The sequence below is a fragment of the Vicugna pacos genome, chromosome 26, assembly GCF_048564905.1.
Source record: "Vicugna pacos chromosome 26, VicPac4, whole genome shotgun sequence".
Classification (NCBI taxonomy): domain Eukaryota; kingdom Metazoa; phylum Chordata; class Mammalia; order Artiodactyla; family Camelidae; genus Vicugna; species Vicugna pacos.
This window is the reverse complement of record NC_133012.1, coordinates 19,794,002-19,805,297: the sequence shown is the minus strand read 5'-3', so window position 1 is coordinate 19,805,297 and position 11,296 is coordinate 19,794,002.

Sequence of the window (11,296 nt, the reverse complement as noted above, 5' to 3'; positions counted from 1 at the left end):
ACCATAGTCACCAAGATCACTCACAAAACCCTTTGTGTATGATTCACAGAGACCAAGGCCCGTGGGGGTTTCTGTTTACCTCTGATGTGGAGCGGCCACCAGACAAGGGCCTACTAGTCTTGGTGTAAATTTCCCTAAGTCGGTGCTCTGGATTCGTGATGCCATTCTGGACAGATCATACAAATTTGGAGGAATTTGCACTATTTCAAATGTTATCAATTCTGTGATTTTTTTTATTACTATTTTGATTTACGATTTTAAATGTGCATAACTCAAGCTTACATGAAACGTGGGTGCATTGTTTCCACGAGAGCAACTTGGAACAAAGACCACTCAAGTGGCCTGTAAATCTGCAGAATAAAGGTGGGAATAACTGGCTGGGGGGAGGGGAGAGGTGCTGGTGAATCGGTGACTACTTCTTGAAGAAGGAACATTTTGAACATGTTGAATAAAAATACATTTTGAATACGTTTGAATGGAAAATCATTGGGAATGTGTTGAATAGAAGGCATACCCTAATTACTATAATGTGCCAATTCTTCGACACCACTGGAAATGGCCCAATTTCAGAATCAACAGTTCTTCTAATTGCTGTACTTTTCAGAGGATCTTGGTTCCTTTCTATTTTGAAAAGCTCTGCTATCATCATTCGGGCTTCACTCAGCAGCAGGGTAACCCCCAGGGTTAGGGAGTGAAGCCACCCCTAAAGGGTAAGGCGAACAGCCTCAGATCTCGGGGTTGTGGGGCCCAGAACATAAACCTGCTTTGTCAAGCATAGGGCGTGGAGCATGTAACGTTTCTCAATATCTAAAAGTAACCATGGGAGATACATTTCTTGGAAGGAGAGCAACTGGCTGTAGATAAGAAATCCTTTTCATAAATTATGCTGTAATCTAAAACCTGGGTGTGTGACTTTGTTGGCTCAGTTTAACAGGATAAAAGGAGCCGGGGGGGGGGGGGCAAAGGGAACTTTATGACTACGTCCTACAAATGTTTTAAACCTAAGTTTCTAACACTGACCAACTCTAACCCCCCAATCTCAGAAAGCAGTCTCCCTACCCCATCACTCTCTCCACATCAGCCAATTTATGTCTTCACTCCACTTGTCAGTCAATACTTGCAATATGATTACCATCTGTTTCTTTTTCCTACTCGGTTCCTGTCATGATGTCAGCCATGCTCTGCATTACCTGGTCGGAATCCTCAGTTCCTGGAAAAGTGCAGGAACTGCACTGAGATTCAAAATATAGGTTGAATCAATCAATCAATATCAAGTAATTATATTAGAATGAAAATACCTTGCAAGTTGCAAAATCAAATTCTAAATCATTAAATTTAAAAAGCATAGCGCATATAGTACATGGATAGTGATATCAGCTTTTCAACAATTGGCACCCTAGTGAAAAATGAAATGGACATTTATTCTCACACACACGTGACCATGAATATCAGCGCAAAAGAAGCTTGATTGGGAGTTCTATCTTCCATGGCCAAAGGATACATTAAATCCTTTTGGGTGCTTATTGGAATAAGGGAAGAGAGAGGCTAGGTTGCTTAGGGCAACACAAAGCATCTTTTTTTCCTTGAATGGGCAATTAGAAACCCTGACTTTAAAACAGCAACAACATTCCTTCTCTGCTTGAATTAGCACATCAACCGGTTAATCAACAAATATTTATTCAGTTCCTGCAACGGAACATTTGACTTCCTTGTTTAATAAAACTCTTGATGAATTCTCCAATATCCTGTCAAAGAAAATATTTCCTCTACCAAATCTTCTTAAAACATGTTTAACTTTCCATTTCCTCTTCGGACTAGCTAAAGGTGAGTTTTTTGTTATTGCTGTTCACTTTTGGTATTTTTCCCTCAAAGAGACGGACTATTTGGACCTCTGTCTCTTTCCAGTTCTAAATTCTACAACCTGAGATCAGGAAAGTAAATTTATGTTTCCATGTTACAAAAGAAGGATTTACGGGTTAAGGTCACCTTGGCCAGGGGTTCCCAAATCTGCGTGCAAATCAAAATCACATGGAGAATACACAGACATACAGACACAGGTATATAACTGAATGGTAGCCAATGTTCCATCCAGCCATGGAATTTCAGTTGGGAACCACTGTTCCTCTTACAGGCAAGGAAACTGAAGGTCATGCAGTTTGTGGCAGAGCTGAGCCAAGAGACCCTGAGCCTCCAGACTCACACCCTGTTCGAGTTCTCCTGAGGCTTCCATTACATCCAATAACTGCAGGAATTACAGAGAGACATCTCTCAGTAAAATTCCAAATGGATTTGGGGGCATATCTATCTATCTCTTTCCCCTGGATCTCTACTCCTTATGAGACCACTGTGTCTCAAGTTCCTTAATAGCAAGAACCTTAATTAAAAGTGACTAACAGCACATAATCTGATCCCAAGTACTACTGGAAACAAACCATAGAGACTCAGTTTCATCCCATTAGGAGCTTGCTGAATCCCACACTCAGCATTTACTGAGGGCTCATTGTGTACACACCTCTATGCAGGGCTCTCTGGAGGTATTAAAAAAATTTTTTTTAATTAACAAAAAAGATGGGTTCCAAAGGAACTTGCAGCTTAACTGAAGAGAGAGGACCCAAACATATAAAAAGATAATGACACCAAATGGTACAATAATGATTTCTCCTCCTGAGTGTATTAGTTAGGGCAGGTTAACTGCTGTAACACACAAACTCCCAAATGTTTCATAGGAATTTCTGGTAGGTGGGCAGCCTTCCCCCAGGCAGTGATTCAGGCGTTTCCTTCCCATCTTTTAGCTCTGCCATTTTCCACACCAGTTTGCATGTGGTATCAGCTACCTGTTGATAGCGCTTTAAAAGACTGCCTCGTGTCCTTTCCTCACTGAATCAGTTACCACGCGGCTCTTCTGCTGGGGATCCTCTTTAACCAATGAGAGCTCCCGGCTGAGCGTCCCACCCAAACTGTAACGCGCTGTGACCTCACACAGGCCTTCTGTGCACGACTTTTCCCTCTGGTCTCCTCCTCCTCTGCTCTTGTTTTCCCTTTGCTCTGACTTCTTTCTTTCTTCTTAAAAACGTTCTTAATAACGCGCTGTGACCTCACACAGGCCTTCTGTGCACGACTTTTCCCTCTGGTCTCCTCCTCCTCTGCTCTTGTTTTCCCTTTGCTCTGACTTCTTTCTTTCTTCTTAAAAACGTTCTTAAGGTACACATTTTGGTAAATTAAAAGTTGTAAATGTAATAAGTGAAACCAAACCTAAAAAGATAAATGCTCTTACGCCGTCTCAAAGTCTCCCTAATGAAGTACAAAGCGCACACGAAGATACAATATTCCGCTATTCAATTCAAAGAGGACATAGCAACTTTGCCAGCTTCCGTGACGTTTTTTAATCCAAAGAACCAGTAGCTCAACAGAGACCTTAAGGTTCTCTTCCTGGACTGTGCTGTGCCAGCCCTCCGGCCTGCCTCCCTGCCCATGGGACGCAGAGGACAGAGGTCTTGAGCGGGTTCCCCTCTGTGGCCAGGCCATGGGATCCCTCCTCACCAACAGAACTGCTTTTAACACAAATCAGCAACAACAGAAACCTCCCTTTCTGTGGGGTGGGGTGGCGCAGAGAGGAGGTAAGTGTGAAAACAGGTTAAGCACAGGAAAGCCCGGGTTTTTAAGATCGAGTAATAATAGGAAAGTGTTTCACTGCAGGAATGTGCACAGCACTCCTGCTAATCTGGTAGCAAAGATGCCATGATCGCTCTTTCCTGGCACCAGGTTGGGCAGAGAATTCAGGGATGGGATATTTCTTTTTGGCTCTTCCATGGTCCTGCATGATCCTGACATAGGCACCCAAGGCAGAGTGCAAGATGACAGGGGGTTCTCCGGCAGGATGGGCTGGTGCTGGACAGACCACATGAGAAAGCAGAATATATATACACACATCTACATGTATATTCAGCTTTCATATATATACATAAAGTGCTTTTTTCTGATTTTGCAATAGATACTTACTGTTAAAAAACTCATGGAAAATTTAAAGGACAAAAATCATTGCTCAACCCATCTCTTAGAGGCAAATTGCACTTTTATAGCTCTCTTTCCTACTTTCATTTATATATGAATATATATACATGTAAGTATGTGTGTGTGTGTACATGTATATATATATATATATATACATATATATAGCACAATTAGGTTCATATTATGTATGTTGTCTTGTAGCCTTTTTTGGATTCAACATTATGATACTTTTGTTTATCTCACTGAAAAACCTTTAAGGACATTATTAGTGAAAGCTAATATGAATGGAACATGATTTTCCCAATCATTTCATATCTTTTGAACATTTCAGCTGTGAGTGTCCAGTTTTAAGTGTAACAGAAGGGAGAGTCATGCGTACCTGCGTGTCATGGGCTAAGAAGCATGTGCCTGGACGCCCTGCTCTGATGCCCTCGGGGGAACTGCTAAGGCTGGATCTGCTTTCAAATAGTGTGAATCGGTGGCTGTGTGTTTGGTTTGAGCCCTGTTTTAGAGACTTCTGAATCTCACTGCCTCTAGGTAAGGACCATCTCTCTAGTAGGAGCTAGAGGCCCCCTCATTCCATGTCTTATATCCAGGAGGGAGCATATACTGTGACTTGCCTGGATGGTCCAGTTCATGCCAGCTATCCCTGCATAATTAGTACTAAGTCCTCTCTCCACCCTTACCAGTATCTCCTTTGGAAGAAAGATGACATGGCCACCCTCTCAGGCCCTGCCCGCTTCACTCATCTAGGTTCCTGCCATGGAAGCATTTGAGGTGACGGTAACATGGGGCGGTGGTCCCCAGGGCATGCAGAGATTAGGAGGAGCAGCAGGGCCTTCTGGATCTCCAGAAAACTGCACCCCCAGGACATTAGCCCCATGGGGGTGCATAAAACTTTCCATCTTCCAAACATATACAGCCTGTGATAGGAGCATTTCCATTGAGGTTGGTGGAAATTTGATTTTAGATCTTATATTTGTATGTATATTGTATGGATTTAGTCTGTTTTTCTATTACAATAACTCAAAAGTATAAATATATAGCTGTTTTATTTGTAGTTTCATAACACAGCCCTATGCACACGCTGGATGTTCAAGTAAAGCCATGAATTCACTGTCTCTAAGATTAACATTAAAAAAATTAATAAAATTTATGATAATTCTGATGTGGAAAAACTTCCTGATAGAGCTAGAAGAAGGGACAGTTGAACTGGAATGTTGACCATGTATTTTGAAAGCAAGCACTGAAATAGAATATTTTGTTATTTTTTTAATCTGAGCGATCAACTTGGCATTCATTTTTTAAAATAGAAATAGTTCTATTTTTTCTAATAGGAAAGTAAATATCACCAATAACTCTATCCTCCAAAATAAGCACTGTATAAACATTTTGGTGATGTCTGTCCAGATTATGAAGTATAAATGCAGTCACCAGATAGATGTGGGGTGGGCCCCCCATCCCTCCCCAGGCGGAAGCATTCTCCACATAGAGAAGTGATCGGAAGTCGGCCACACTTTCTCTCCTGCAAATGTCCCCGCCGGATGTTCCTCTGCCATTGTGGGCGTCTACCACTGCCCACATTGCTGTGTTGGACTCTGAGCTGTGGTCCTTCCAGCCAGAGCCTGGGGGAAGGTGCTGCGTGGAGGTGGAGGGCTACGACCTCCCCTTTGCCACCTGGCCTTCTTCATCTCCACCAGAAGAGCACGTCAGACTGCAAGGTGAGGGCAACTATAAAGAGAAATTACAACGACTTGCCCACCAACGTTCACAGCAGCGCTATTCACAATAGCCAAAAGGTGTGAACAACCCAGATGTCTATTAACGGATGAATGGATGAACAAAATGTGGCATACACATATAATGGAGTGTTATTCAGGCTTAGAAAAGACTGAAGTTCTGATACAGGCTGGGATTTTACTGGCTGATCTACTAAGACAAACACACCTCTTAGAGACGATTTGTTTTTCCTGGAGACAGTGGGTTTGAATTCATTCTGAGAAACTCAGTTAGCAAAGCACTTGCTCTGCTCTTGAAGTCAGTGGTCTCCATTGTTAAGGGCAGGAGAGTTCTGTTACTGGAGTTCTCCGTATAAGGAATCCCGTTGGAATCACAAAAGGGTCTCTTCCCCCGTAATGTCTGCTCTCTCATCCCACAGGAGACTCTCAGGACTCCAGAGCCATTTCTTATAAATGGTGGGGAGGGGGTGGCAGTTTCTCCTGTCACATAAACATAGAAACTCTGGGAACAGAGTTTTGATGGGGCCAAAGACTCAGAAACGCTGAAATGGGGACAGGCCAAGCTCCTTAAAATCAAAGGATGCTAAAGGATGCGTGAGCACCGTTTAGCCATAACCTTGATTTGCCAGAAGCTCCTTGGGAAGGGACCTGAATCCCACCCTAAGCTGGGATTCCATTGCACATGCAGAAAAGTCTGAGGCCTCAGTGGGCCCTGACAGACACGAGGTCCGAGCCAAAGGTCCCCAGAGGACTAACTCCCCAAGGGTAGTTTGCCCCAACTCATCCCTATAGTGGGGCCCAGGCACCCCAGGAAGGAGAGTACTTGTACAGCATTAGATAAAACTAAAGAATGATTTGCCTGGGAGCTTAAGTCACCAGGAGAAGGAGCCAGGTGAAAAGGCTGCACTGAGTGGTGGGAGAGTTCTTACACAGGCTGGAGATGCCCGGGAGCCAGCAGTGATGGAGCAGGCGAGGAGAGACCAGACACCCCCAGGGTCACCGGAAGTCATGGGTGGCGGGACTACAGGAGCAGCTCAAGAGTCGGGCGGAAGCTGGCCTCACTGGGGACACCAAGGCCTGTGGGGCAAGCAGAGGAGCAGGGGGACCAGCCAGATTATGTCTTCCATCACCACACTTTGCCTTACCCTCAGACAAGCTGGACAAAGGAGATATTGCTTCTTTCAGGGGCTAAATTTTGAACCAGGATGGCCTTGATAAAAACTAAACATCCTTCAGCTCTCTGCCCCACGGGCCCCTTTATCCATCCAAGTAAACAAAAGCAAAAACAAAACATAACAGCAATAAGGCATATGAAAAATCTGCTCTAGACTGTCTAAGGAGAAAGGCCTCTTCCAACGCCTACCAGTTTCTATCACCCAGATCACTGCTGCCTGAGTGCTGCCTTCACAAGACAAGGCACAGTTTGCCGTCCATGTTTTCATCACTGGGCTAGCACGACATGTCTTTGGCAAGATGACATGATGTTCCTTTTCTGTGCGCACTTGAACCAACAGCCCAAGGAGAGGAATAATGTATTCTTAAAGGGGGGTAAGCGTACTTCTTTTCTCAAGCACCTTGAAAACTGACTGCCTTCTGTGTAAGAACTGCCAATTCGTAGCAAGACACGCAAGGAAGGATCAAGTGGGCAGAAGCCTTCAGACATGCCACACATACTCCACTCACAATTGGTCTGACCGCAGTGTCACAAGCCCTGGCCTGGGCAGCCTTCTTCCCAGACGGATGAGGGACAGGTTTAACATAGTAGAGGAGTCCCCAGGGGATCAACAGGGCCCATAGTTTGCAAGAGAGGAAAGAGCACAGAGGGCATGATTTCATCCCAGGATTTCACTGCTCGTTAGCCAAGCCGTGTAGCTGGCATGAAACCCTGCCCACAGCAGGCCTGGCGGTTCTTAGGATCTCCAGGTAGTTATTGCGCTAATTTGTCCCCATACCAATGCCAACACGGGCCTCTCCTCTCTTACTTCTCAAACTGGACTGAGCAGGGTCAGTCCAGGCCAAGGCCGGGAAGTTGGCCAAAGGGGTCACAGGAACAAGTGCTGAATCAGTGACGATAAGCTGGCGCACACGCCCACTGAGCAAGCACAGCAGGACCTGTTCTGTTCCACCACTGAAGACCCCTACCTTTGACTGCGGCTCAAGAGAGAACGTAGCTTTTATCCATGTTTCAGCATCACATCTCCCATGGTGTCTGGGTTGCCAGATGTTGGTGTCCTAGTTGCCCTGATGTCTTAAAAATATTTTATGACTCATTCTAGAGAAGAAGGAGACCGTGGTTATAGGAACAAGAAACATATCAAATAGGAAAAGGTACCAGGAATGTCCCCAAGAACTGAACAGTGGCATCTACTGTGCCAATGCTGACTGTAGAACTTTCATTCATTCATTCATTGTTTTATTTTTTAAAGTAGTGTGTATGTGCGCACATGTGCGTGTACATGTGCATGAGTGTGTGTGCATGTGTGTATGCATGTGCAAAAGGCGCAGCATGCAAAGGTGACTTCTCTCTGCCCTGTTTAGCAGTTTACTTGAGGCCACAAGACTTTAAATAGACGGATAAGTGGCAAGGTGGATTAGAGTAAGAATGCTAAAGGCACAGTGGTTTGTCATTTGGGCTGAAGACTGATATAGGTTTTACTGAACTCTGTTCCAGTACAGTTTTAGGTAATGGACATGTAGGAGAGGAAAAGTTGAAGAAGTTTTAAAAAGAGAGACTGAGGTCAGCCACAAAAAAAAAATGAAATCCTGCCATTTGTAGCAACATGGATGGGCCTCAAGGGCATTATGTGAAATGAAATAATAAACAAACAGAGAAAGACAAAATGCCATATGATATCACTCATATGTGGAGTCAAAAAAAGAAAAAAGAAAAAAGAGGACACTAATGAACTCATCTACAAAACAGAAACAGACTCACAGACAGAGTAAACAATCTTATGGTTATGGGGGGAAAGGGGGTGGGATGGGATAAATGTGGTAGTTTGATATTTGCAAATGTTAACCACTATATACAAAAATAGATAAAAAACAAATTTCTTCTGTATAGTAGAAGGAACCATATTCAATATCTTGTAATAACCTTTAATGAAAAAGAATATGGAAACAAATATATGTGTGTGTGTGTGTGTATATATATATATATATGACTGGGACATTATGTTGTACACCAGAAATCGACACATTGTAACTGACTATACTTGAATTTAAAAAAAGTGAGAGAGGCTGGGGTGGCTCAGCCTTTGGGGGCCAGGCAATTTAAGGAGCAGAATGGATTTGCAAGTGTGATGATAAAGTGCAACTAACACTTGGCCCTAGTGAGAGAAGGCTGTAACAAGGAATGGTGGAGATTGTGGAAAACTGAAGCTCATCACTCTATCTAAGGGGACACCTGCTCTTTTGCACCAGTAGATCACTGCAATGTGGAAATCAGGCCAGATTTTCTAATATCTTTTAACAAAGCTGTAAGTCTGGATTTTTAGTGTCAGCTAATTCAATTTTAAAAAACAACCAACACTATGAGAGTCAAAATCCATCTGTTTTTACCAGCTGAATTTGTTCTACTGACCTCCAATCTGAGAACTTAGACCAAGGGGTAAATAACTATTAGGCTAACACATATCCATAACAAGACCTCACACAAGAAAGAAAAATGTGAAGCCATAGCAATATGAGTAAGATCTGAATCATCTGTGGGAAGAAAGAAAAGAATATAAAATATTTTTTAAACTTGGAAATAACAAACAGTAATCTTGATTCTCCACTTCTGCACACTGTCGGAGCCAGCCGACAATCAATCAGGTCCAGAAACCTGTGCTGCAGGACTGAGAAAAGAAAGACAAGACTAAAAGATGGGGTTGAGAGGGTCTCACTCTAAGCCCGCAAGACGCTAAGCCAAGAATGGACCTTGAGTTTATTTTCAGCAGTTAATTTATACAATTTCAACTAGCTATCTTGTGCATTCCTGCACATAGGCATAGGTATTGTTTTAGGGCTCATTATCTCGTATATTGTTCTATAGATTAACATTGTTTATAGTACTCATACACTAAAGTTAATGTTCCCGCATATCAAGATCACTAAGATAATTATTCAAGTAAACTGAGATAACTAACTTGTATGCTGATTGTATCTCTCTGTTCTAAGATCATCAGTGACTTAATAGCTCTGGATGTTCCTAGAGCTTAAGAACACCTGGTGCATTCTTCTTCAAAGGGGTGGTGGGACAGAGATTGTCTTTGCTAGATCAATCTCAGAGCCTGACGCCAGCACATTGGGATTTTCCGTCCCGTTCTGTGCTCGGCAGTCCTCAGGTCATGAGTGGCTCCCCGCACATACAGAGGACATAACAATGCATCTTGGAAACTATACTTGTAACCGCCAAGCAATGCTATGGTGATTATCACATTTGTTTTTCACGAGCACTTTATACAAAGGAAAGAACAAACATTATCATCCTCATTTGACAGATGAGAAAACAGAGGCAGGATGAGGTCTACAGTTTCCCTAAAGTCACTGAGTGTGGCGGCAGGTGGAAACTTGTCTACGGACACTAACCCATGCATCAGTCTACACAGCCACTCGGGTGGGCTCCCCTGGCAAATGGGGACAAGCAGGATTACCCCCTCTCAGAACAGAAAACCCCTCTCTGTAGCTGATGCTCTCTGAAGGTGGTATAGAACATTGGTGCAGGTGGACGTGGTGGGAGAGAGTTCAGGCAGCACCAGGGCTCACCTGGGAATGCTCACGGTCCCACGCTTGGCATCACCTCAACAGAGGTAGAAACCACAAATGATAATCCAAGTGTGTGAAGAGGGACCGCTCTTGTCTGCATCATCCCAGAGGGGCTGCTTTCTTCAGTTCTCCACCTGCAGAATGTCGAACAAGACTCCTTTCTTGTCTTTACTGCTGTCTTCAGAAGAACTGGGGAAGGGCTGGATGTAGGATTGTTGGATTGTTTCTTAGGTTCCTAACTCTGGGGTAACTTATTTTGGAAGTCATTTTTGGGGATCTATTATAAATCTTGCTTTCACTTTTGTAAACTAACATGAAAACATATGCAATATTTGGAAGATATGCATGTCCTTAAGCAGTGATTCTTAAATGTACACTTGAGGAAACGTCTATAAAATCTGAGAAATGAATGAGAGATCAAGGAGGGCAAAATATAGTAGTTTAGAACAGGGATGCTGGAGCTGGAAGATTGCATTTAAATCCCGGCTCTATCATTTTCTAGAAAGGTGATTGTGGAAACTTACTCCACAAGCTTCCTAATAATTGTATCTACCTCATAACGTTGCTGGGAGGGTTAATGAATGAAGCAGGTTGATTTCCTGGGAAACAGACTCGGGATGGAGATTAGCATGCAGGCCTTTTACTGGGGGCTGCTCTCCAAGTGAGCTCAGGTGAGGAAGGACAAGGAAGCAAGTCTGGACAGAGGGAGATGTTGGGTTGTGATTTAGTCTCTTCAAAGGCTTCAACCAGCCTCGCAAGGAGTTCTAAGCCTTGTAGAACCGTTCAGAGTTGTCCCG